Here is a 23,121-nt window from a genome sequence, read left to right on the forward strand (position 1 = left end):
CGGCCAGGCCTGCAGCTCTTCTGAGGACAACTCTCAGGCTTCTGGGGCCATTTTGCTGCAGGTGCAGAATGTGAGAAGGGTCTGAGGGTCCATGAACTTCCCACACACCCTGTGACTATCAACCAGTGATTATGGGGGAGGGAGTATGGACCTTCAACACATGTAAATGTAATTCAGATTCCAAAGTTCTCCTGCAGGATTAGGTTGAAGCCCACCTTCTGGGAGGTGCTGCCTGAGATCACCCCCGACTTCCTTGGCTTCTTCCCTTCCCTGTGTTGCTTCCCTGGTTCCCTTCAAGTTTCCCCTGGGAGGTCCTGCACAGATGTTCTACTTCTAAGGACCCTGATCTGAGACAATATGCTATTATAAATTTTCTTGTAATTTATTTTGTTTAATTTGAGTCTAAATTTTCATGGCTCACTCTGATTTCTTTTAAACACTATGTATAATAATAATATACCATTTCTCTTTGCAGACTAGGTTTCCCAAGAATGTGAGTCTGAGTATTTGCTGCTTTCCTTAAATCAGTTTTTCTTCACAAATTATTTTCTGTCCACTTGAGATCTTTTCATGTATATGTAACCAATGAATCAATTTTCATGATAATTCCCATGAATCAGATCTTCACACAAAAATATATACATTGATCATACAAGTAAATGACACAAAGGACCCGAATTCTTAAAAAGAATAATTATCAGGAAGATTCCAACATCAAAGTGACCTCATCTGTCCCACTACTTACTTCCTTGTTCTAAACTGAAAAGGACTAAAAGGACCAAGTAGCAGTCTTTTGGCAAAGATTATGCTAATATACTTGCCAACAGAGTCAAGGGAAAGTCAACCTAGAAAGACCAAGAAAAACAATCTAATGTCCTTTTAGGCTGATAGACTTAAAGCCAATATTCAAGGTGCCCAGCCAGAGCAAAGTGCTTTGCCAACTCTAAGACACAGTTCCAAAGCTATCCTCCATTTCAAAACACAGGAAATGAAGGAAAAAGGTAATGCTTTAATCACACTTGGATTCCAACCTTTGAAGAAACATGTTAATCTGAAACGTATCTGAATATCTAACCAAAGTAGAGAGCAAGAACATTTAAATTGCCCTTTCGTTATCACCATTATCTCTTCATCCTCTCATTTGCCACCACAATGGAGAAGTTATGCTTGCCACTCATGTGGACAATAGGGTCATAAGCCTCGGGTTTAGCACGCAGTACCTGCTGTGGTACACATTCTTTTGTTAATGAGCATGCATAACTCTTCGTCCCCAAGGAACTGTCTCTGCACATAAAAGGATACGTAACTTTTATAATGCCAGCAAGAAGTAAATACAGGTCATTGAGTTTTCTATGGGAGGATTTGGAGAGTATAATTACCCTGCATTGCTAGTATTTCCAGGCAGTGGGCTGGTTCCTTCTCTAAACTAGGGCTGTGTTTAAGTATTTATATTATCCTACAAATTTATCAAGTATGTTGTTACTAGGTATAATGTAAAAGCAACTTTTAGGTTCCCTTGGTGCTTTCCATGGCCAGATGACAAGTCTCAGGCCATTGGAGCCACCTGGTCCCATGCAGACTGAGAAGTGCCTAGATCTAACAAAGATCCTTCCCTACCCTCTGTTAGCCTCTGGCCTCAGCTGGGGAAAAGTCTGAGACATTTACATCAACGTTAATGAAAGACAATAAAAAAAAAAAAACACTTTTCTTCTTCTGGATCTATTCAAAATTTAAGTTATTGTATTTGTTCAGTAGAAGAGCATTATATTCTCTTAATATATATGAAGTGCTCTACAAAGAAGCTGATACATGCCAAATATTCAGTAAATGCTAGATGCTATTATTATAATGATTACTATAACTAAGAAAACATCCAGGGAATTATCTCATCCTTCTAAAAAAAATCAGAAAAACTGAAATTCAATTTCAAAATTTTTAGGGAATTTCTGCTATTTCCTAAGAGAGAAAAATTCACAAAAGGAATTCTAGCTCAATAACAATCTGAGACCAAAGAAAGAAAGCTCCATGACTAAATCAAAGACAAGGTAAAAGATCACAGCCCATTTAAAGATCTATCTTCAGATGATTTTTATGTTATTTAGTGTATCAAAGCAAAGTAAAAATCCTACCCCAGGATTTCCTATGCTAAGTATTTCATTACTTGAGCAGAATATTTTTCCAATCCTCCCCTCCTCCACCCACACACATAAGCAGTCCTTACTAGTCACAGTAGTGCAGAACCATAGAAATAATGATAAAAGCTGAAGCTGTACAAAATGATCCTAATAATCAATAGGAAGAACAGTCTGACCAGACAAAGCAGGTATAAAACCAGATTCCAATATGACCCTCACTGTGGAATTTTAAGACAGGCAATTTAAAATAATTGTGATGATTATATTAATGGCTCTGATGGAAAAAGTATACAACATGGAAGAACAGATGCATAATGTAGACAGAGAGATGCAAACTCTAAGAAAAAAATAAAAGGAAATACTAGAAATCAAAAAACAGTGTAACAGAAACAAAATAGACCAGATAGTTCATATATAGACCGGAGAGAACAAAGGGAAAAATCAGTGAGCTTAAAAGTAGTTCAGTGGAACTTACCAAACTGAAATGCAAAAGAAAAGAATAAAAAAAAAGAACAAGACATCCAAAAACTGTGAAAGAATTTTAAAGTATGTAGCATATGATAATTTGAATACTGGAGGGAAAGATGGAACAAAACAGAAAAATAGTTGATGTAATAATGATTAAGAATTTCCCAAATTAATGACAAACACCAAACTACATAAGCAGGAAGCTCAAACAGCATGAAGCAATTGTACTGAAAATCTACAACTAGGCATATATCATAATCAGACTGCAGGAATCCAAAGGCAAAAAGAAAATCCTGAAAGAAAAGGGGGTGGGAGGTGAGGGAATCTTTTATCTAAAGAAAAACAAAGATAAGAATTACAGCTGACTTCTGTTTATGCAAGCAAAAAGAGAGTCGACTGAAATATTTACTGTTCAAATAAACAACTTAGAATTCCATATGCACCAAAATTACAGAAGACATAAAGATTTTCTCAGACAAACAAAACGGAGGAAACTCATCATTAATCAACTTGTCCTGAAAAAAATGTTAAAAGAATTTCTTCAGGGAGAATGAAAATGATATAGGTCAAAAACTTGGCTCTATATAGAGACAGAAAGAGCACTGGGGAAGGAACATCAGCAAATTAAGCATTCTTCTCAGGTTTACATGGAACATTTGCCAAGACAGACCACATTCAGGGCCATAAGACCCACCTTCCTCAAGAGTTAAGAAATCATGCAAAATGTGTTCTCAGACCTCAGTGGAGTCTAAAGTGGAGGCTAAAAGGGAGTAACTGAATGAGAGCTGGTAAGTTCTAACACATACGGGAATTTAACAACACATTTCTATACTACCTGGATCATATATAACTTATGGATCAGGGAAGTTCTAAGAGAAATTACAAATAAATCAAACTAAGTAAAAATAAAAATACCTTTTGTCAAACTTGTGGGATGCAACAAAAGTAATTTTTAGAGAGAAATTTATAGCATTAAAAGCACATATTATAAAGCAAAAAGATCAATAATATTCTACCTCAAGAAATTAGAGAAAAAAGAGCAACTTAAGCATAAAGCAAGAGGAAGAAAATAAATAATTTATAGCATAGCATAAATAAATTAAATTAAAAAAGAGGAAAATTTAAAATAGGAAAAAAAACAAAGAAAATCAACTAAACCAAATGCTTGTACATTGACAATATCAATAACATTGATAAGCCTTTAGCCAAGCTAACTCCAGAGAGAGAGACAGACACACAGACAGATGAGGGAGAGAAAGATAATAATTTATCAATATAAAAAAACGAAAGAAGGGTAATCACAATAATAATAATGATATTATGGACACTGAAAGACTAATTATCACTATGAATAACTCTATGCTCACAAATTTGATTAACTTAGATAAAATGGACCAATTTCTTGAAAGAAAAAAAAACTACCAAACCTCATAAAAGAAATAGATAATTTGAATAGGCCTATGTCTATTAAGGAAATCCAATCAATAATTAATAACCTTCCTAAAAGAAAGCACCAGTCCCAGATGTCATCACTGGTGATATCTTTCAATCATTTAAGGAATGATACTGATTCTCCACAAATCTCCCAGAATGCTTCCTAAATCATCCTATGAGGCCAATCCCACTCGAATAGCAAAACCAGATCATCACACTGCAAGAAAGCAAAATTACAGACCAACATGTCTTGTGTACATGGATGCAAAAATCCTTAACAAAATATTAGCAAGTCAAATCCAACAATGTATAAGTAGAATTATACACCATGACCAAGTAGGATTTATGAGCCGAACCAAAAAAACCCAGAATTTATTTATAAAAAATTGTGTATTTATTCTTACAGGTTTAAACTTCAGTCACCAAGTATTCTCCATTTGATTCAATACACTTATTGAGACATTTTTTTCCACTTCTCAAAACAGTTTTTGAACTCATCAGTTTTGATGCCTTTTAGTACTTCTGCCATTTTTTGTTTCATCTCTTCCACATCATCAAGACATTTCCCATTGAGGACTTTTTTCATCCAGGAAACACACAAAAATGTCACTTGGGATGAGATCGAGAGAATGGGGAGGGTGGGACATGGGGTCACATTGTTTTTTGGTTAAAAACTGCTAAACGCTCAATGTGGTGTGGGCAGATGTGCTCGTAAATCATCCATCATGAAATGAGCAAATGTGTTTGAGGGTGGGAGGTGGGGGTGGGGGTGGGAGAAAGTGATGGCGGGAAAATGGAGACAACTGTACTTGAACAACAATTAAAAGAAGAGTCTTAAAAAAAATTTTCGCTGCAGCCAAATGCAGATTCTCACAACAATACCAACTGGTACACTGATACAGATGGGTAACTACAACACTCACCTAGCAGGGGAAGACTGTACTACAAGGGGCCTACCCTCCAGAAGATAATTTTGGGTTTTGGGGGGCATCCTTCCTTGTATTCCAGGCTTGCAAATCTGGTTCAACATTTGGAAACCAATTTATATAATCTACCTCATAAAAAAGCTAAAGAATAAAAGTTACATAATAATATTGATTGATGGAGGGAGAGCATTTGACAAAATCCAACATCCAGAAAAACTCCCATGAAACCAAGGATAGAAGGGAACTTCCTCAACTTGATAAAGAACATCTACAAAAAACATAGTACTTAATGGTGAAAAACTGAAAGCTTCCCCCTTTTAAGAACAAGGGAAGGATGCCCCTCTCTCACCCTCATATATAATATCCTGATGGAAATCCTAGCTAGTCTAAGACCATAAAAGAAAATAAAAGGTATACATATTGGGAGAGTCAGAGAAAAAAATTAAACTGTCTTTTTTTGGTCAATGACATGATTTTCTATGTACAAATCCCAGAGAATCAAAAAAACAAAAAATCTTTGAATTAATAATAACTTACAGCAAGTTTACATGATACAAGATTTAATATGCAAAAGTCAATTGCTTTCCTATATACTAGCAATGAAAACTGGAGTTTGAAATGAAAAACATAATACAATTCATAATAGCACCAACAATAAAATATTTACGTAAAAAGCTAAGAAAATATGTACAGGATATATGCAGAAAACTATAAAACTCTGATTAAAAAAATTAAATATTTAAATAAATGGAGAATTATTCTATGTTCACGGATTGGAAGATTTATTGTTAAGGCATCAATTCTTTTCAACTTGATCTATAGATTCAGCAGAATCCCAATTAAACTCCCAGCAATCTATTTGGTAGCTATCAACAAAGAGGCAAATTAATATAAACTTCCTAAGCTTCTAATACAGATTTACAGATCAAATAGGTTGCAATTATTGCCATTTACTCTCTATGATAATGAAAACTAGAAAATTATTTGTTCAACTAAATTGAATTGTGATTCTGACAAATATTTTATAACAACAAAAATGTTGTTCTGCCCTATGTTAATTTAAATCTAATTTCCAATATCTTTAGTTCACATTAAGACCCTGAATGTTGAGTTAGTTAATAGATAATCTTCAAGTTCACATATGAATATTTCCGAGTACAACAGAATACGGAACCATTAGTCCCAAGGGGGGTTTTAATATATGAATTTTTGCTTTATATTTTTATATTTGCGGGGCAGTTTTACCTCTGGATCCTATTAATATATGTATTCACATTTGCCACTTCAAGAGGGTGTGACATGGATATGCATGGCCACAGGGGGCCATATAGTGCGCACTCACCAACTTTGTTGGTTTGCTGAAATCCCTGCATGTGACGAATCTTTCTTGATTACCTACCTCTCAGTTATTTTTAAGAAATAGAAGTTTGGTTAAAAATTGTAATTGACACAGGCGATTAAAACCACTTTAGATAGCAGTAGATGGTAGCAGTAGAGAAATAGGTTGTCTATGCAAGGTAATAATACGTGTTTTACTTATCAAATGAAAAAGAGTGGGGGTTTTTTCCTCCTCAAGTAAAGTTTCTGGCTTTTCCAAATGTAAAAGAGGACAGTGAAGATATAATATGAATGCATATAGAAAATTGCAGAAATTTTATAAAATTCATTTGCCTTGGTTCATAATTACTACAAATAATAAGACTGAAAAGAACAATTGAAATGCATTAAAATTTTAATAAAACTTTCTCTTTTGATGGGTATATTCATAAGAGAAAACAACTTATGGATACTTTGCTAGAAAATATCAGAATGTTTTTCTCTGTTAAATGTCAAGCTGATCTTGGAAAATTCAGTCTACTCTTTATTAAAGGTAGCAAAGGGTTATTTTTCTTTGTAACTATCTATATAACATTAGAATATTCCTCTTTTTTTGCTTATTTTACCATATCTTAAATTATTTAAAAAGTTTCTCATTTCTAAGACTGTTCTCTTTCATCATAATTTGTTTCTTTCTTCTATGTTTATTTAAAAAATAATGTTTTGCCACTTTGGTAAATAGGTAGCCACACTAACACCATTCTTTCTTCCCAGTTATGATCCCCTCTTAATCAAGTGACCAAATTTCCACTAACAACTCTTGATTTTGCCTTCTGAAGATTAGACCCTACATTAACCAAAAAAAAAAACAAAACATTTTTCTTCGGATAACTTTTTATACCTAAACTATCTATGAGGGTTCCTAGTCAACTCCTTGACAGTCACAAAGACTTAGACGTTCACCTTATAGAAAAAGAGTTGCCAGAAGCAGGTATGTATAGCAGGCTCTATATTTCTTATTTGGCTGAACACTTAATAGTTGCATGGAAAGAGTTGTCAAATCGAAAGAGAAAAACAGTCTTCCTTAGGTTAATTTTATGTAGTAAAATATTATCAATATAAATACATGCACGGATAGCATTTGTCAATGCTATTACTGTTCGTTCCCTCAGGAGAAACACAGTTATGCTTTATGCTCTAACAGAAATTTTATTCTCCTGCCTTCTAATATTTTATCGGTTACTATAATCATTGACCACAAACAGTTGATATTTTCAGTAACAGATGGTTTCTGCTTTCTTCTTATGTGTGCCTGAAGGCTCTGCTATAAACTACAGGTTAGAAACTGTGCCTTCAACAGAGGACAGACTCAGAACCGTGATAGAAAGTACCAGATACTTTTAACTACTGACATTTCAATTATTAGAATATGGGTTCAAACTTCCTAGGCTAACATCATCTGGACAACTGGCACAATGCGCTGGGTTGAATTTCTGGAACTCTTTTTTCAGTCCAGAAGCAGATTATTTTAGGAAAAGCCAACTGCTGACCCATGATCAAGGACTTAAAAATTCCATAGGAATGGATGAGGGAGATCTAACTTTGGCTACATGTTTTGGAATATTGTCAGTATTATTTTTAATGTTCTATTTGCTGGTGTATGCATGGTGTAGCCTTTCTCATTTCCTTGAACTCAAACCTTTAGTAGACGTTGTTGCCCAACTTAAAGGAAGCATTGTTTACAAGTTTAAAAATAAAAAGCATGTCTATAGCTTTTCTAAATATGTTTCTTTTTGTCAAGTATAAAGATATCAGGTAATGACAGGGTAGAAGAAAGCAAGAGAAAATGTAGCATTTAGTCCATAGTTTTTTTCATAAATAGCTCCCCCCACCAAGGATATATAAGCAAATATCAAGTAGTTGGTTTTATTGTTGTCTTGGCTTCAACTTTTAACCACTCCCTAAATCATACAGTTCAGTCCAATGAAAAAGAAAAATGGGTGATAATGACATATCTTTTGAATACTAACACATTTTCATCTTATTAGCTTGGAGCAGTCAATTGTTTTTCTTTTTTTCTATGTAAAGAAGTTGAACTTACCTATAAAACCACATAGTATATTAAAAATAATGTTATTAATTTCCTATATTATTTATTTTACAGTATTCTATCTCTAACACCTTCTTCTTATAAACTTAAACTCTTTTTTGTTAGCATCCCCTGGAGAAATTTAATTTGTCTTGTTAAGATTTACATGGTGGAGAATCAATGCAAGTGGAGGGTTTTTTTTTCCCCAATAAACTCACTCACAGAAATAAAGTTACCAAAAGTGAGACACTGAATATGTTATATGAACCTCTACTTACAAAATCTTTGGATAATAGATAACTTTTGTTAACTAGCCTTTATATTTATAAGGGTTAAAAATTGAAACAGCCTTTGTAGTGCTGCATTTATCGCTGCAATTCTTTATATAAATGGCATTGATAGATTCCTTTCCTTGCTTGAAACACAGGACAGTGTGGTGGTTAAAGGAAAGACTTTGGAGACACATAGACATGGGTTCAAAATCAAGGTTCCCAATTATGAGTTGTGGGACCCTTGCCAGTCTGAACCTCTTTAAGCCTCTGTTTCCTTACCTGCACTAAAATACAACACAAACATCCTACCTTGAAGGTGTTGCAGGTTTGGTTTCTTCTGAAGTCTCTCTCTTTAGCTTTCAGATAAGCCACCTTGGCCATCTCTCACTGTGTCCTTACAAGGCCTTGCTCTATGCATATGCATCCCTTTGCATGTCCAAAAGTCTTTTCTTATGAGGACACCACACAGATTGGATTAGGGCCTACCCACATGACCTCATCTAACCTTAATTACTGCTTTAAATGCTCTATCTCCAAATATATTCACATTCTGAGGAGCTTCAACATATGCATTTGAGGGGAACATAATTCAGCCCATAATGCATACTAATATATTTTTCATTTTATTAGTTTAGAGATGTGAATTGTTTCATATTAAAAAATTGAACTTCCTCATGGACACATAGAAAAATCCAATAGTAAGTAGCTATTGCAAACTACAGTAGTTTGAACATTATGTCATTATTCTCTGTTGGCTGACATGTCATTATGGCACCTCAGGTCATCACTCAGAATATCATTTACCACCCCAATTGATGTTTCTACAGATAGGCATGGGAAATTTAGCCAAATATCTACTTATATGAGGAATAAAATGTGTCAATTGTTTTTGGAGTAAACCCTATATATTTTTTTTATTATTATTATTATCATTATTGATGAGAGAGAAAAACATTGATTTGTTGTTCCACTTATTTATGCATTCATTGGCTGATTCTTGTATGTGCCCTGACCAGGAATCAAACCTGCAACTTTGGTATATGAGAAAGGTGCTCTAACCAACTGAACTACCCAGCTAGGACCTTATTGCTTTTCAAAAAATTTTACTTGGTCTCATTCTCCTAAAAGTAAAGAGGAAAACTGAGTGTTAGAATAGTGAAATATTGTCTATGTCTCTTAATTGTATATATAAAGCAGTTAAGAATCTGAACCAATGCTTTATTTTCAGATAGACATTCTATCCAGATATAGAATGCAAAAAAAAAAAATCAGAGCTTTAATTGAAAAATAGATTTTAGTATTTTCCTCTCACATTATATAGGTCTATGAACCTAACGATGGACTGAACTGGCCATGACAGAATGTTTCATAGGCTCCACCATATGCCATACTCACAGTGACACCAAGACAACCGAATCAATTCAGGAGAAAGAGAGTAGGTTGCTAATTTAAGTGTTGCTCAGAAATGATTATTTAAGCAATGAAAATTGTGGCTTAGATATTTTATTTTCAAATTCAAGTCTTATCATGGACCCTATATTTGACAATAAAGGTTGATTGGAACATAGGGTATTGAGCCTTCTTTTAACCATAAGCCACAAACCTATGAATTATCTTAACTTTACTGGTTATTTCTGGTTTTTAGTGCAATCTAACACAAAATTACAACCACAACCAAAGAAAGAGCTGTTTGAGAGAACTCTCACTGCCCTATACTAAACCACAGAGGAATTTTAAGAGTCCGTCAACCATGGATGTATACCTTCTTTAGCAAATAACCAGTTTAGCCACATTTTTATTTGGACTCTATAGCACAATGACAGTAACTTTAGGTGTAGTAATATCATGAATAAAACAAAATGTATGCATGTGTTATAACTGGCTGATCATACAAATAATTATTAAATATAAACACATATGCTTTTGTAGATTTGTTGGAGAGATTCGTTAATTGCTTAATGAAAGATGTCTTTCAGATACTAATTCCTTCATTTAGTTCAACAGATTAAATTTTATATGAGAAGATATTAGCATGCATGCAATGAAGTGACAAGGACAACCAAAAAGCTTAAATGTTAATGGATAAAAGATAGTGTTCAGATTATATTTAAAAACTAAGTGGTATAATTTTCTTTTTGTGTGCTTCCATTTGCTCTCTGCATAGACAAAAATGTCCTTTTTAATATTCATGCAAATACTGCAATATCAGAATTGCTTCTACATTTTTCTGAGATGTAAATAAATTATAAAACTTTAAACAGTGTACAAATAATTCCAGATACGGCAAGAGTATACATTTTTTAGTTTGCAAAACTAGTCAGGACTTAACATTTGCAACCAAAGCAAATCACTTTTTGTGATGTGTTTTTAAGACATTATCTAATTTTATGGAGATTCTAGATTTCTAGCTTGCAGACGCTTTAATATAAAAAGAGCTTCACCACCACAGAGTTAATGTTGACAATTTTTTTGCAAGAGAAAATTACCACTAATACCAACAGACTTGTCTCCAGTCCCCTTCAACTGCAGCTCAATCTGGTATAATCTTTTTTTTCTCCCCCAGTAGGGTGCAGAGAGCCCTCTAGCTCCTGTTTCCTACTGAGGTACATACTGGCCAGCATACAGCTGCTCAGAACAACTATTTGCATCTACAATGGGGTCATCCCACCACGTTCTTTTCAGATCAATATGATTGGTACAAACAATAGTTTGATTTTGATTACTCTATAGTACGCTTGGGTAGAGCCTCTGAATGCAAGTGAATTGCTCAGAAACAATGGCTGGTTCATCATCCAAAGCGTCCCTTTTCAAACAGCTGCCTCTGCCACACTCACCCTGACAACGTCCAGAAAAACAGATGGTTTCAGCATTCATGGCCAGTTCAGTGAAAGCCCCTGAGTCAGCCATTCAATGCATATTTTTTTTAATCTATTTGATATTAAGGAGTACTTCTTGCCACTAAAATTTTCAAATATATTTAAATTCTCTTGCTAAATCTAAGTGGAGTTAAAAAGAAAGAAGGAGTTATTTAGGAGATGAGAATAAAATCCCTTTCCTAAGCCAGTCTAGCTCAGGTCTTTTGTTAAAACTGCAGTGTAGACCTCATGTATGTTATGTGTCGTAATTCTGCAACACAAAAGGGTAGATTAATAATGCAGCTAAGATCCCCCAGCGTTGATTTCCCTAGTTTCTGCTGTCTATTTAAAGGCAGGCCTCTAAGGTTACTTTAAGAGCATGCATTTTCTTCCCTGGTTTTGTTTTGCCACAAGAAAAATCACTTCTGAAAATTGCATAGGGAATCACACTAGAGGCACTGCCATTCTTGTGTGTTATGATTACTTATTTATCGAATATATGAAAATATATTTTGTATTCAGTTGGGTGCAACGGCTCTGAAGACTCAGTTATTGATCCTAAAGACATCTGTAGTTTGATGCCTTAAAAGAAACAATAACTTAATTTTATGTGTGAGATATCATTGCTCTACTATTTTACTTCTGCACTTTTAGTAAGCATAAAGAACAAAAAATTTTACACATGAGCCAGGAGAAATGTTTTAATTTCAAAAACAAATTATTAGAAACAGAACAGTAAACAATTTAAAATTAATTTTTTTCATTACTTAAGATATAAAATTTTGGAAAAGGTACCCAACCCAATGTTACATATTTTCTCTAAATTCCATTTGTTTATATCATAACCCTCCAAGTACACCAAAGAGGTTAAAAGAACATTTTGACATACTGTTGTTATCAATTGCCTTTTATGAAATGTATTTAACTCCAACCTACATTTACATATCTACAACTTGAATATACCATCATTTTAGGAAAGACGTTTTCCTTAAGATTTGAGTACAAAAAAAAGTATAAAAATAATTCTGTTTTGTCACTGACTTTATTATAAATTAATAGAAAGTATTCATTTATTCAACTTATTTTACTGATCTGTAAAAGGGGGATAACAATATTATCTATAGCTTTGAGTTATTAGCTGGATGAAATCAGTGCTCATATAAGCACCTACAATAGTACCTGGCTTATGATTATTATCATTATCACCGTCATCATCATTATCATTACTAGAGAAATATAGAGAAAATACAGAGCAGAAAAAAAATATTAAGTTACCCAATGGGCAAAGCTGAAAATCTGAAAGGGGAAAAATTAAGGTCACGGCCTGACCCGTTACCCCCTGCACTTTGCTCTAGAAGCAGGGGCTGTGGCCCATGTGTTTTAATCTAGAAACAGCGCTACCTGCACAAATTCAGGACCTGTGCTTGCCCCTTCTTACCCAAACTCTTCTGGGGACTAGAAAATGTTTCCCAGGCCTCACAAGCACAGACAATGTTGAGGTGGTTCTCACCTCTACCTCCTTGATTTTTGATGTTGCCTAGCAAATATCTGCGCCCCGTGAGCTCACAATTCATCCACACATTCAGTAGCCTTTGCCCAGGACCAAAGCATTTGCTGGGGGTTATGACTCCAGGTGAGCACTGAGATGGCAGGTGGAGTTTTCCCCCTCCATGTGCTTGTGTCCTCACTTGTCTCCCACCTTTAAGTACAAACAAACAGAGGCTCCCCTTTCTTCTAGAGTCATACTTTAGTTATTGCCAAATACTGCATGCCTCCTTCCCTTTCCTTCTAAGAGTGGTCTACATTCGCTGCCCTCCTTCCTCACCTCCATTCCTACCTTGTGCTTCTGCACCAAATGCCCATTAAAACTATAATAATTATCCAATTGATTATCAAGGATCCCCTAATTGCCCAATCCAGAGAATACTTCCCAGTCCTGGTGATATTCAACTTTGCTGAGAATCAGGACACAACAGAGATTAAGAGGGGAATTTGACATATTCTTGTTATCAACTGCCTTTCGTGGAATGTATTTAACCCCAATCCGCTGATCACCATTCATTTAACTCATTCATTCATCTGCCCCTGTGCTGGTTCTTCGGGATAAAAAGCAGCATTTATTGAGATAGTCCGCTTCTTGGCAACCCTCCCACATTCTCTCCTTGCTTTCCTCCCATCTTTTCAACCACTTTCACATATTTACCTTCCTCTGCTACCAGTGAAATGTCAGTGTTCCTCAAGGTTCTATTGTTTATGTCTGTCCTTCATCTACTGACCTTCATTAGGTATCAGTTCATTCAACAAAACCCTTACTGAGCATCTCCTACATCTAAATTTTATCTATGCCTTTGACTTCAGTTAAAATGACTTCCACACTGACAGCCTACATTCATCTTAAAAAATACCATTGAGCATTTACTCAGTGCCAGGCATAGTGCTAGGCTCATCCATTGATTGCTGAAAAAACTAATCTTCAGAGAGTTTTCCATGTAGTCTAGGAGAAAGATAACTACTGAGGCTGTTACAATATTGAATCATGCACAGAGATGAGTGCACGGTGCGGGGGTGGGGGGCGGGTATCCTAATTTGCACTGAGAGTTTGGATTTCAAATGTATAATGGCAGGAGAAAGGCATCATCAGATTCGTGTTTTAGAAAGATCATTCTGGCTATAGTGGATTCAGAGGAAAGGGAAATGAGTTAGGAGGTGCTAACATAATCCAAATATACTATGATGGAAAACTATATTAAGGGAGAGGCAGTGCAAACAAAGAGAAATTTATTGAATAGATTTCTAACACTTATTGAAGTTGGATATGTAAAACACTCCTGGAAACAGGATAGGAAACGTGGTCAGATATGTTCATGTGGCTGTTTCTATTATCCAATTTTTTTAAAAAGGCTAATTGATTCCTCAAAAAATTAAGAATAGTTACCATGTGACCCAGAATCCCTTTCCTAGGAATCTACTCAAAAAACTTGAAAACATGGATTCACAAAGATAAATGCCCTGCTATGTTCATTGCAGCATTATTCACAGTGGCTAAGACACAGAGGCAACCAAAGTGTCCTTCAATAGGGGATTGAATAAAGAAGATGTCATACATATATGCAATGGAATACTACTCAGCTACAAGAAAAGATGAAATACTGTCATTTGCAACAACATGGATCCTTGAGAATATTATGTTATGTGAAATAAGTCAGTCAAAAAAATCCAAGAACCATATGATTTACTTGTATGTGGGATATAAAGTTGAAAGTAGTGGACACGTAGCAATGTGGTGGTCGCCAAAGGGAAAGGGTAGGCAGGTGGTGAGTGGGGAGGGCCTAATACATGGGGACAGAAGATGGTTTGACTTTGGGTGGTGAGCACACAGTGCAATATTCAGATCAAGTATCATAGAAATGTACATTTGAAACTTATATGACCTTATTAACCAATGTCACCCAGTACATTTAATAAAATATTTTAAATTTTTTTAAAAAGAATATCATGTTATAAATTGCACAATGGCAATTTGTAATTGTCTCAATATGAACCTGTCTCCTGCACCAGGCCACTGGTTTTCAGTGTTTTTCTACATCCATACTATCCATATATTCAATCAACTTTTGTCATAGTATTTCTTATTAGAAACTGTGTGGGCAGAAGGGGGAGGAGAATAGGGAGGAAGGTCAGAATCTCTTAGGAAATATACAGTAGGATAATTGAAAATCCCTACATAAGCAGTTTCCTGACATAAGAGACATCATTTCAATTTTTGTTTACCTAAGACTTAGTACAATAGCTGGGACAAAACTGGGTAGTCATTTTTTTCTCGAATGAATGAGGAGATTAATACCTGAGTATGAAAATGCTCCTTTTGGCTATGCAGTCAGCCTGTAAACATACTCCAGGAAAAGAGCCAGCTCTTCCCTCAGTCTGACCTTCTGTGATTCAGTTTGCCTTTTGTGGCTCTTGTATTTGGGGACTGGGGATGGGTAGACATGAAAAACAATATCAATATGAAAATAAGAGCAAAGTTTCAGGTCCAGAGAGTCCTTAAGTTTTAGGGCTGAAAGGACCCTCCACCTTTATCTCATTTGATTTCCCTTCATAGATGAGGGAACTGAGATCTAAGAACTTGAAGTGACTTTCTCAGACAGGCATGGCAGCACAATGGGATCTAGGTCTAATGTTCTTTTTCTCTCCAAAACTTTATATTCAAAAGCTTTTGGAAGGTTTAAAACATTTGATGTTGCAAATGATCCCAATTTAGGGACGTGTTTGAAGTCAAAGGAATAAATTTAATCACCTTTTCTTCTAGGAAAAAAAAATAAGTGAAAAAAAAAAGATACTGGTTCCATTTGTTGGTTTGGTTTTATTATTATGTTTCCCAACTCATCCAAAGTACATTTAGTAGCCTTAAGCAACCTTTAGTATACTAGATACTAGGATTCATCTATCTGCAGACAAACGATTCTCTAAATCTTTAGTGTGGTGCCAGGAAGGGGAACAAAGCTTATCTGGAGCATGATCAAAGGGAAATGTGAAGAACTGCCCTCAGGAGGGACAATTGTTCAATAACATAATACTGAGTTGGACTTGCTTCTCCCTGTGCCCTGGGTTTGCATCCACTTTTCATAGCCAATCCTAATTCTTGTCTTTAGTTCTCTTCCTGGTCTACCAATTTCTCTGCAACAAACACTATTTTATATATTGTCGTGTCTAGCTTCTCTCCAGGAACAATGACAGCCATTTAAACATCTCTGATGCAATCTGTGCACCTGTATAGGTACCTCGTGTCTCTTGCTTTTCCCTTTGAAATATAGCAGGCTACCATCCCTAGGCCAGCGTCGAATCTTGTTTAATGTCAGGTCCCATTAACTTCTCATTGGAGAGACTTGTCCCTCTCCAGTTCCATCCCTGTTTGGTCTCTGTACTCTAGCACCCTTAGTTACTATTGTCAATCCTTTCCTTAAGATACAAATGGTTTTAAATTTTAAAAAATAATGTGATTTCCCTAAAGAAAATTTATAACATAGAGACAAGGAAAAGAAAAAAATAAATGTAACTCATCATCTCTCAAAGATAACCATTGTTGGTGTTTGGGTATGTCTTCTTCTTCTTTTTTTTTTTTTTTTGAAATTCAAATAACTTTTATTTAAATTGAAAACACAATTCTTAAAACTGCACTAATAGTAAAAACCCTTTGTTATAAAAATCTTAAACACTATTTCTAAATAAGGCAGAAGTAGTTATAGGTTAATATGACCAGGTTTGACTTGAGACTATCCTTTAAGTTGTAGAAAATGGGAAAAAATAGGTTATCTGCAGAAAACATAATGCATGTACTCAGATGCAAATTTGGTGACAGAAGAAACTTTTAAAGGCATATTGGAATCTCAGAAGCAGTTCTCAAAGAGCTCAGTTTTATTTTCTTGGACTTTAGAAATGCCTAAGATCCTTCTTCATCCTGCATCTTGGGAGCCAGATAATACTTTACATGTGCCATATCAGCAATTTTATACTCCTCAACAAGGGGTACATCTGCAGACACACTGAGTGTTACTGTAGGAGAGAGTGGAGTAGCTTTTGTGAAGACGTTTAGATACTTTAGAGCAGAAGTTAGCCGAACTGGCTCATTCAGCTCTATGGTAACAGCTTCCTTTTCTTTATCGACATTACTTGTTTGTGACTACTTCTTATTTCCAAGTTCCCCACTTGCAGAAAAGTTCACTCTGTGTTTTGCACAGGAAATTACAACCATGTCTCCGATATGACTGAGATCTTGGCATATATGTGCGAATTCACCAGAAGGCATCTACTACACAGCTATACTCTTGTTCTGGAATTCCAAGTTGTTCAACATCTAAATCCACTAACTTCATTTCATAATCTGAAAACTTTTCCTGATTTGGTGCTTCAAGTACTAGTGCCAATGTGTCCATATAATCTTCAGCCTTTAAGTAATGATATCTTCGTTGCCAGCACATTTTAGTAGTTTGGACACGCAAGTTATTCTGCTGCTGCCAGCCCTGTGATGAGGTGCATGGGAACTATGTGGGCTGTCTCTGATCCAGCTGCCCAGCTCTGCCTATAATAGCCTTTTCATTTCTCAAAGAAATGATAGGATCTTTTGCTGCTTCCCAGGCTCTACTTAGAAAAAGGGCATGGGTCCCTTCCGGTTCCAGTTTCCCAGCCTCTAGCATGTCTTCTTTATAAGACCACACAATTCCCATGGACATATCCATTTATAGAGTTTTACTTTAAAATGACATCATACAGTGTTTAAAACCATCTCTTTCACTTAATAACATGGTATAGACATTTTTTCATGTCAATAAATATTCCTATACAACATATTTTAACAGGTGAATATAATTTATTTATAGAAATATACTACAATCTATGTTAAGAACCCTTTGTTACTGGTTGTTATTTAGAGCATTTATTTTTCATGGAGCATAGTAAATGCTATAATATATAGTAAGCATATATAGAGATGCAATAACCGTATACATTAATAAATCTTCAAGGGTTTCTATTATTATCTCCTGAGGATAAATTGCCAGAATTGGGATTGCTTAGTCAAATGGCATGCACATTTTTAGGGCTTTTGATGCATATGGGAAAATTGTCCTTCAGAAAACCGAAACAGTATATGAGAGTGTTCAATGCCACCCAAATCTTTTTCTGAATACTCTTGTCTCTTTTGCCTTTAAGTCTAGGTCATCCTAAGTACTTACCACAGAATCAGATTTCACTGATTCCTGCCTTCCCCCGCCTGGGAACCTGGATAAGTTTCTTAACCTCTCTGATCTCTTAACCTCTCTGACAGCATGTGAAAGAACACGACACCACATAGGCACAGTAAGTTCACAATAAAACTTCTTTTCCTTCTTTCCACATGCCACATACAAGCCAATCTGTAAATTGTCATTGCCACTCTGTTTTGTTATTTATCTTTTCAGGCATATGTTTGTTCTAAAAAAATCATAATCAGCTTTCCAGGGATGTATTGTTATGAAAAGCCAAGCTGCCTATAGAATTAGAAAGCAATATCACTCATTGCCAGCAGATGCCACTACCTGATCCATGATGTAGAACCAGAAAAAAGTCTTTAAGTATGAGGTTCCAGGTCCTGTAAGCAAATCAGTGCTCCAGGTAGATCATAAATGGTACCCAGCTGAGATTACAGTGAAACCAGGTAAACCAAGTTTACTTACAAGCAAAGCTATATATGTTGACATATATCTTCATAATTAAATGCTATATCCAACTTTCTGTTATACTAAATTGTGTATGTGCATGTGTATGTATATATATCAAGATAAACTCAAAAGTTCCCTCAAGGGGGTTATATTAATTAGGAGCGGTTCTCCAATGTATATCTGTCACTGACAGAATTCTAATGACTTTAAAATATACTGATAAGGAGGAAAGACATATGAGATATTATGTAGCACTGAGGTAAGAGGTATGAGATGCAGATTGGGACTCAAGGAGAGAATATTTTTTTCTAATTTTCTCTGTGTGAAATTATATACTACAATACTTGAAGGGAAATTGCAAAATCTTTTGTCTCTTTCTATATGTGTAAATATATATATCTGAAACTTTGACCATTTATATGCAAAAGTAGGTATACAGTTGTTAGCATGGAAAATATTACAATAATACAAGAATAAACTCTTTTATATACTCACAACTGTGAACCTACTTTTACCCCACCCTGTATATGCACATACATATATGTGTAATTGTTGCTATTATTTTTCTTGTAATATATGAAGAAAGTAAAATCTGATAAATTTATACACTTGAATGGTACCCTAAACTATGCATACACCATTTCTGTTACATGTTAAAGGGATGAGATGAAATTTGAGAGAACCTACAGATAACACATACGATTAACAACCTAGATTAACAATCTGGAAAAGTTAACAGACTGTACAAAAAATAAAGGTCAAATACAAATTACTAAGGTCTTCCAGTGTTCAAAATGTTACTTTCCACTGAAGATTTAAAGAGAATACTTGTTTAAAATTTACCAGAATTCAACGATTCTCTTTAAATAGTTGATACTTCTGAAAATAAAGATAATGAACTCAGATTTGAATAAGCTGACAGGAATTTCTCATAAAAAGTATTATACTAATTTTGCAAACAAAAACAATGCCAAGTATCCACTTTCTAGGGCCGTTCTTGACTTTAATTTGCTGAGCTTACAAAATGATTGTTTTATTGAACTCTGACTTGCTGTGCTAATATTTAGCATAGTATCAGCTCCCACTCCTCTGCAAACAAACCTTGCTTTGCAAACATATCTTCCTCTCTATATTAAGTATGCATGCATAGAATTTCTCCGAAACCCAAACATGTAACCCTGTTACACCAAAGCAAGGAATAAATCAGACCTTTCAGACTGACATCCTGAAGGAAAGAATATGGGGCAGCACAACTAAGAAGGCCCATTAGTAATGGCCAAATAATCAGCATTTCTGCTCTTGTTAAGCTTACATTATTGGAATTATAAACAGAAAAGAATAAGTACTCCAACACATGATCCAGAAAGTTTCGGACTGTAAAAAGTCTATAAAAGATACAAAATAGGTTCATTTGACAGAGGGAAAGGACAGCGTGGATAGGGTGGTAAGGAAAGTCCTTTCTGAGGACAAGACATTTGAGCTGCACTTTAAATGACAAGCTTGAGCACATTATGGAAATGTGGAAGTCGAACACCAGTCAATAGCGCAAGGGTGCAAAGGTGAACCAGCTTGACACGGGCAAGGAACAAAGAGGCCCGTGGGGCCAATGCCCTGTGCACAGGGCAGCAGAGGGTGGGCGGAGGCTTCAGGGAGGGCCCAGCCACCCCAGCTTGGATGTGCTCTCTCTCTTCTGAGTAAAACAGGAAGCCATGCAGAGTCTGAAGCAGGGGAGTGACACACATGATATGTTTAAGTTATAAAAAGCCTGTCCAAAAAGTGCAACATCGCTTTTTGAGTATTGGAGTATTTTTAGTATTGAAATGTTTGTGCATACTTGATATGTTACGTTGATCAATTTCATTTTTAAGGTCTGCACAAGGTCACAGCGTTTGGGAATGTTTTCACACTGGAGTTGTGATTGATAACCCTGATAGTGATTTGAAGTGCTCCAAAAGATAATCTGATATGCCAAAGTTAAAATAATGTTTAAATGTTTACTATAATTTAACTGGTAAACTGCCTTTAACAGGGGTCAAGGCAGGCAGGGTCTTGATGGATTAGAAGTTAGTCCAGCAAAAGTGAGGGGTTGCTGATAGGATTCAGTCGACAAAGCAGGCAAGCGGAAGCGAGCCCTGGAATCCGGAGCAAGCATTTAGCAAGGCAAGTAGAAGGCGTAGAAAGAAGCGGGCATCTGTTAGGGCTGGTGGGAGAGAGGTTCAGACATAAACGCCTTCTATGCAACAGACGGACCTTTGTCAGGTAATGAAAAGGAATGACATGATCAGATTGCGGAAGGAGTGAGAATTTTAAGGGAAAATGTAAAAATACAAAAAACAGAGGGCAGAGAGCTGAGGACAGAACCTTGGGCAAGGCCTGTATTTATGTACAAAATTTCAGGACAAAATTGGAATCACTGAAGGGTTGTGAGAGCAGCATGTGGAGCCCAGTGATAAAGTTTTATATTCCGCTGTCATCTGGCAGACACAGGGTCGAGGCTTTAGTATGTGCTGAAAAGTGGGAAAACCCACCAGCTTTAATGCTTCCAGTCTCCACTGGCAACCTCAGGAGATGGTGGTGAGACCAGAGGGGAAATACCATGCCAGACCTCACAGTGAGTTAGAGGCAGAGCTGGGATATGGGCTCAGGGTCCCATTGTCCTTACAGTCAGGGACTGCGGGTGTGTGCCCCCATGTGTGCGCATGTGCCGTGTGTGTGTTTCAACACAGAAGATAATTTTTTTGCTGGAGAACGGAGAGACTGTCTAATCCTTAAAGATTTTATGAATGTGCTTCACAAGATTAGAGAAAGAACATTCTACTTTTTTCATTTCTTTTGTAACATTACTTCACTTTTCCTCAGTTTCTCTTTCATCCTCTCCCATAGCCCTACTCATCTTCCTATTGCCTGATTTCTCTTCCTCTTAACGAGGGGCTGGCAAATATTTTTTTTTTGTAAAGAGCTGGTGAGTAAATATTTTAAGCTTTGCGAGCCAAGAGGAAAATTACATCACATAGGTATTTACATAAGAAAAGAATTTCCACACATTTTTCATTGAAATTTAAAATACAATAATAGTAATGGAGTATAATTTTTTAAAAGGTTTTATTTATTTGAATTTAGAGAGAGGGAAGGGGAAAGAGAAAAAGAGGGAGAGAAACATCAATGTGAGAGAGAGACATTGGTCAGCTGCCTCTCACATGTGCCCCGACCGGACACTGAACCTACAACCCAGATATGTGCCCTGACCAGGAATCGAACCAGTAACCTTTTCATTTGCAGGATGATGCCCAACCAGCTGAGTCCTATCAGTCAGGGCTGGAATACAATTTTTTAAATAATATAAGCCTACTAAGAAAAGGAATGGAATTCTTTTTTCTTTTTTTTTTTTGGTGGGGGGGGGTTAACATTTCACTTAACTGAATTTTCAAGTTAGTGTTTTCAATCATCAGATCAGTAGCAAATATTCACCTGCAAAAAACACTCTCGGGTCGCACACCACACGAAAAAAGAGGCACAGGGTTGGGCGGGACTCAGCCTGCAGGCTGTAGTTTGTGGACTCCTGCTCTAAACGCTCACATCATTGCACTTTGCACCTGTGCACTTTGTACGTGGTGGGTTTGCAGCCATAGCCAGGGAAAGACTTCCTGGCAGCGCCTGTGGTCACTTCATGTCCAAATCGTTCATTTTCCTCAGTTTTTCCCTGTTGTCCTTAAAGAAATCACTCTTCCCTTCTCTGTGTGTTAAACAGGTAATTTGGGTTTTACATCCAATGGGATGATTTTAGAGCCTTGGAAGAGCCCTGTCCTTGAAAATTGAAACTGGCCGACAGACAAAATTCCTTTAATTTCATAATTAGGTATAGATCTCAATTTGCAAATACTCCTGTGGAAGAGAACATACTGACTTGAGATCCTTGACATGAAGGTACAACTAAATGCCCCACCATTTTTTAAGCTTGGGGTTTGTTTCAGAAGCAGAATTTGTAGGTATTGGGATAGGAGGAAAAACTCTCATGGAGGGGTGGAAAGGAGTGCAGAAGGGGACCTGTCAGCTCTGCATTCCTCTGTCACCTGGCAAACACGAGATCAGGATTTACGACGTGCTAAATACCAGAGAAACAGAAAGGTAGAAACCACGCCTCCATCCCCTGGCTTCTTGAAATCTGCTTCAGCGTAGTCCTGGCGTCATAAAATTTAGCTTGGAAGAGACTTTCAAGATCATGAAATCCTCAGTCTTATTTCATACATGAGAAAACTGGCATTCAGAGAGGTTTATGCTAATTTTCTTTGTAACTTGATGTGCTGTTTAACTTTGTTTCTGAGAAAATGTGGCCTTCTAGCCCTTCTGGGGAAAAAAGGTACAGTTTCTAGGGACTTTCGACAACTTCAGTTTGTGCTTACCCAGTTTAAATGTTCGCAGGCTCAGAGAC

At 36.1% G+C, this 23,121-nt stretch overlaps 1 protein-coding gene and 1 pseudogene across 2 annotated transcripts in view; both read right to left on the reverse strand.

The window, feature by feature from the left end:
* The window catches only part of LOC129084169 (cytochrome P450 7B1), a 165,114-nt gene that overhangs the window by 106,586 nt on the left and 35,407 nt on the right, over positions 1-23,121 (reverse strand). The gene's annotated exons all lie outside the window — the stretch shown is intronic.
* LOC129084458 (proliferating cell nuclear antigen-like) lies at positions 16,884-18,578 on the reverse strand (annotated as a pseudogene).

Source organism: Pteronotus mesoamericanus, unplaced genomic scaffold (assembly GCF_021234165.1).
Source record: "Pteronotus mesoamericanus isolate MK-2021 breed Mesoamerican mustached bat unplaced genomic scaffold, CSHL_Meso_final scaffold_174, whole genome shotgun sequence".
Lineage (NCBI taxonomy): Eukaryota > Metazoa > Chordata > Mammalia > Chiroptera > Mormoopidae > Pteronotus > Pteronotus mesoamericanus.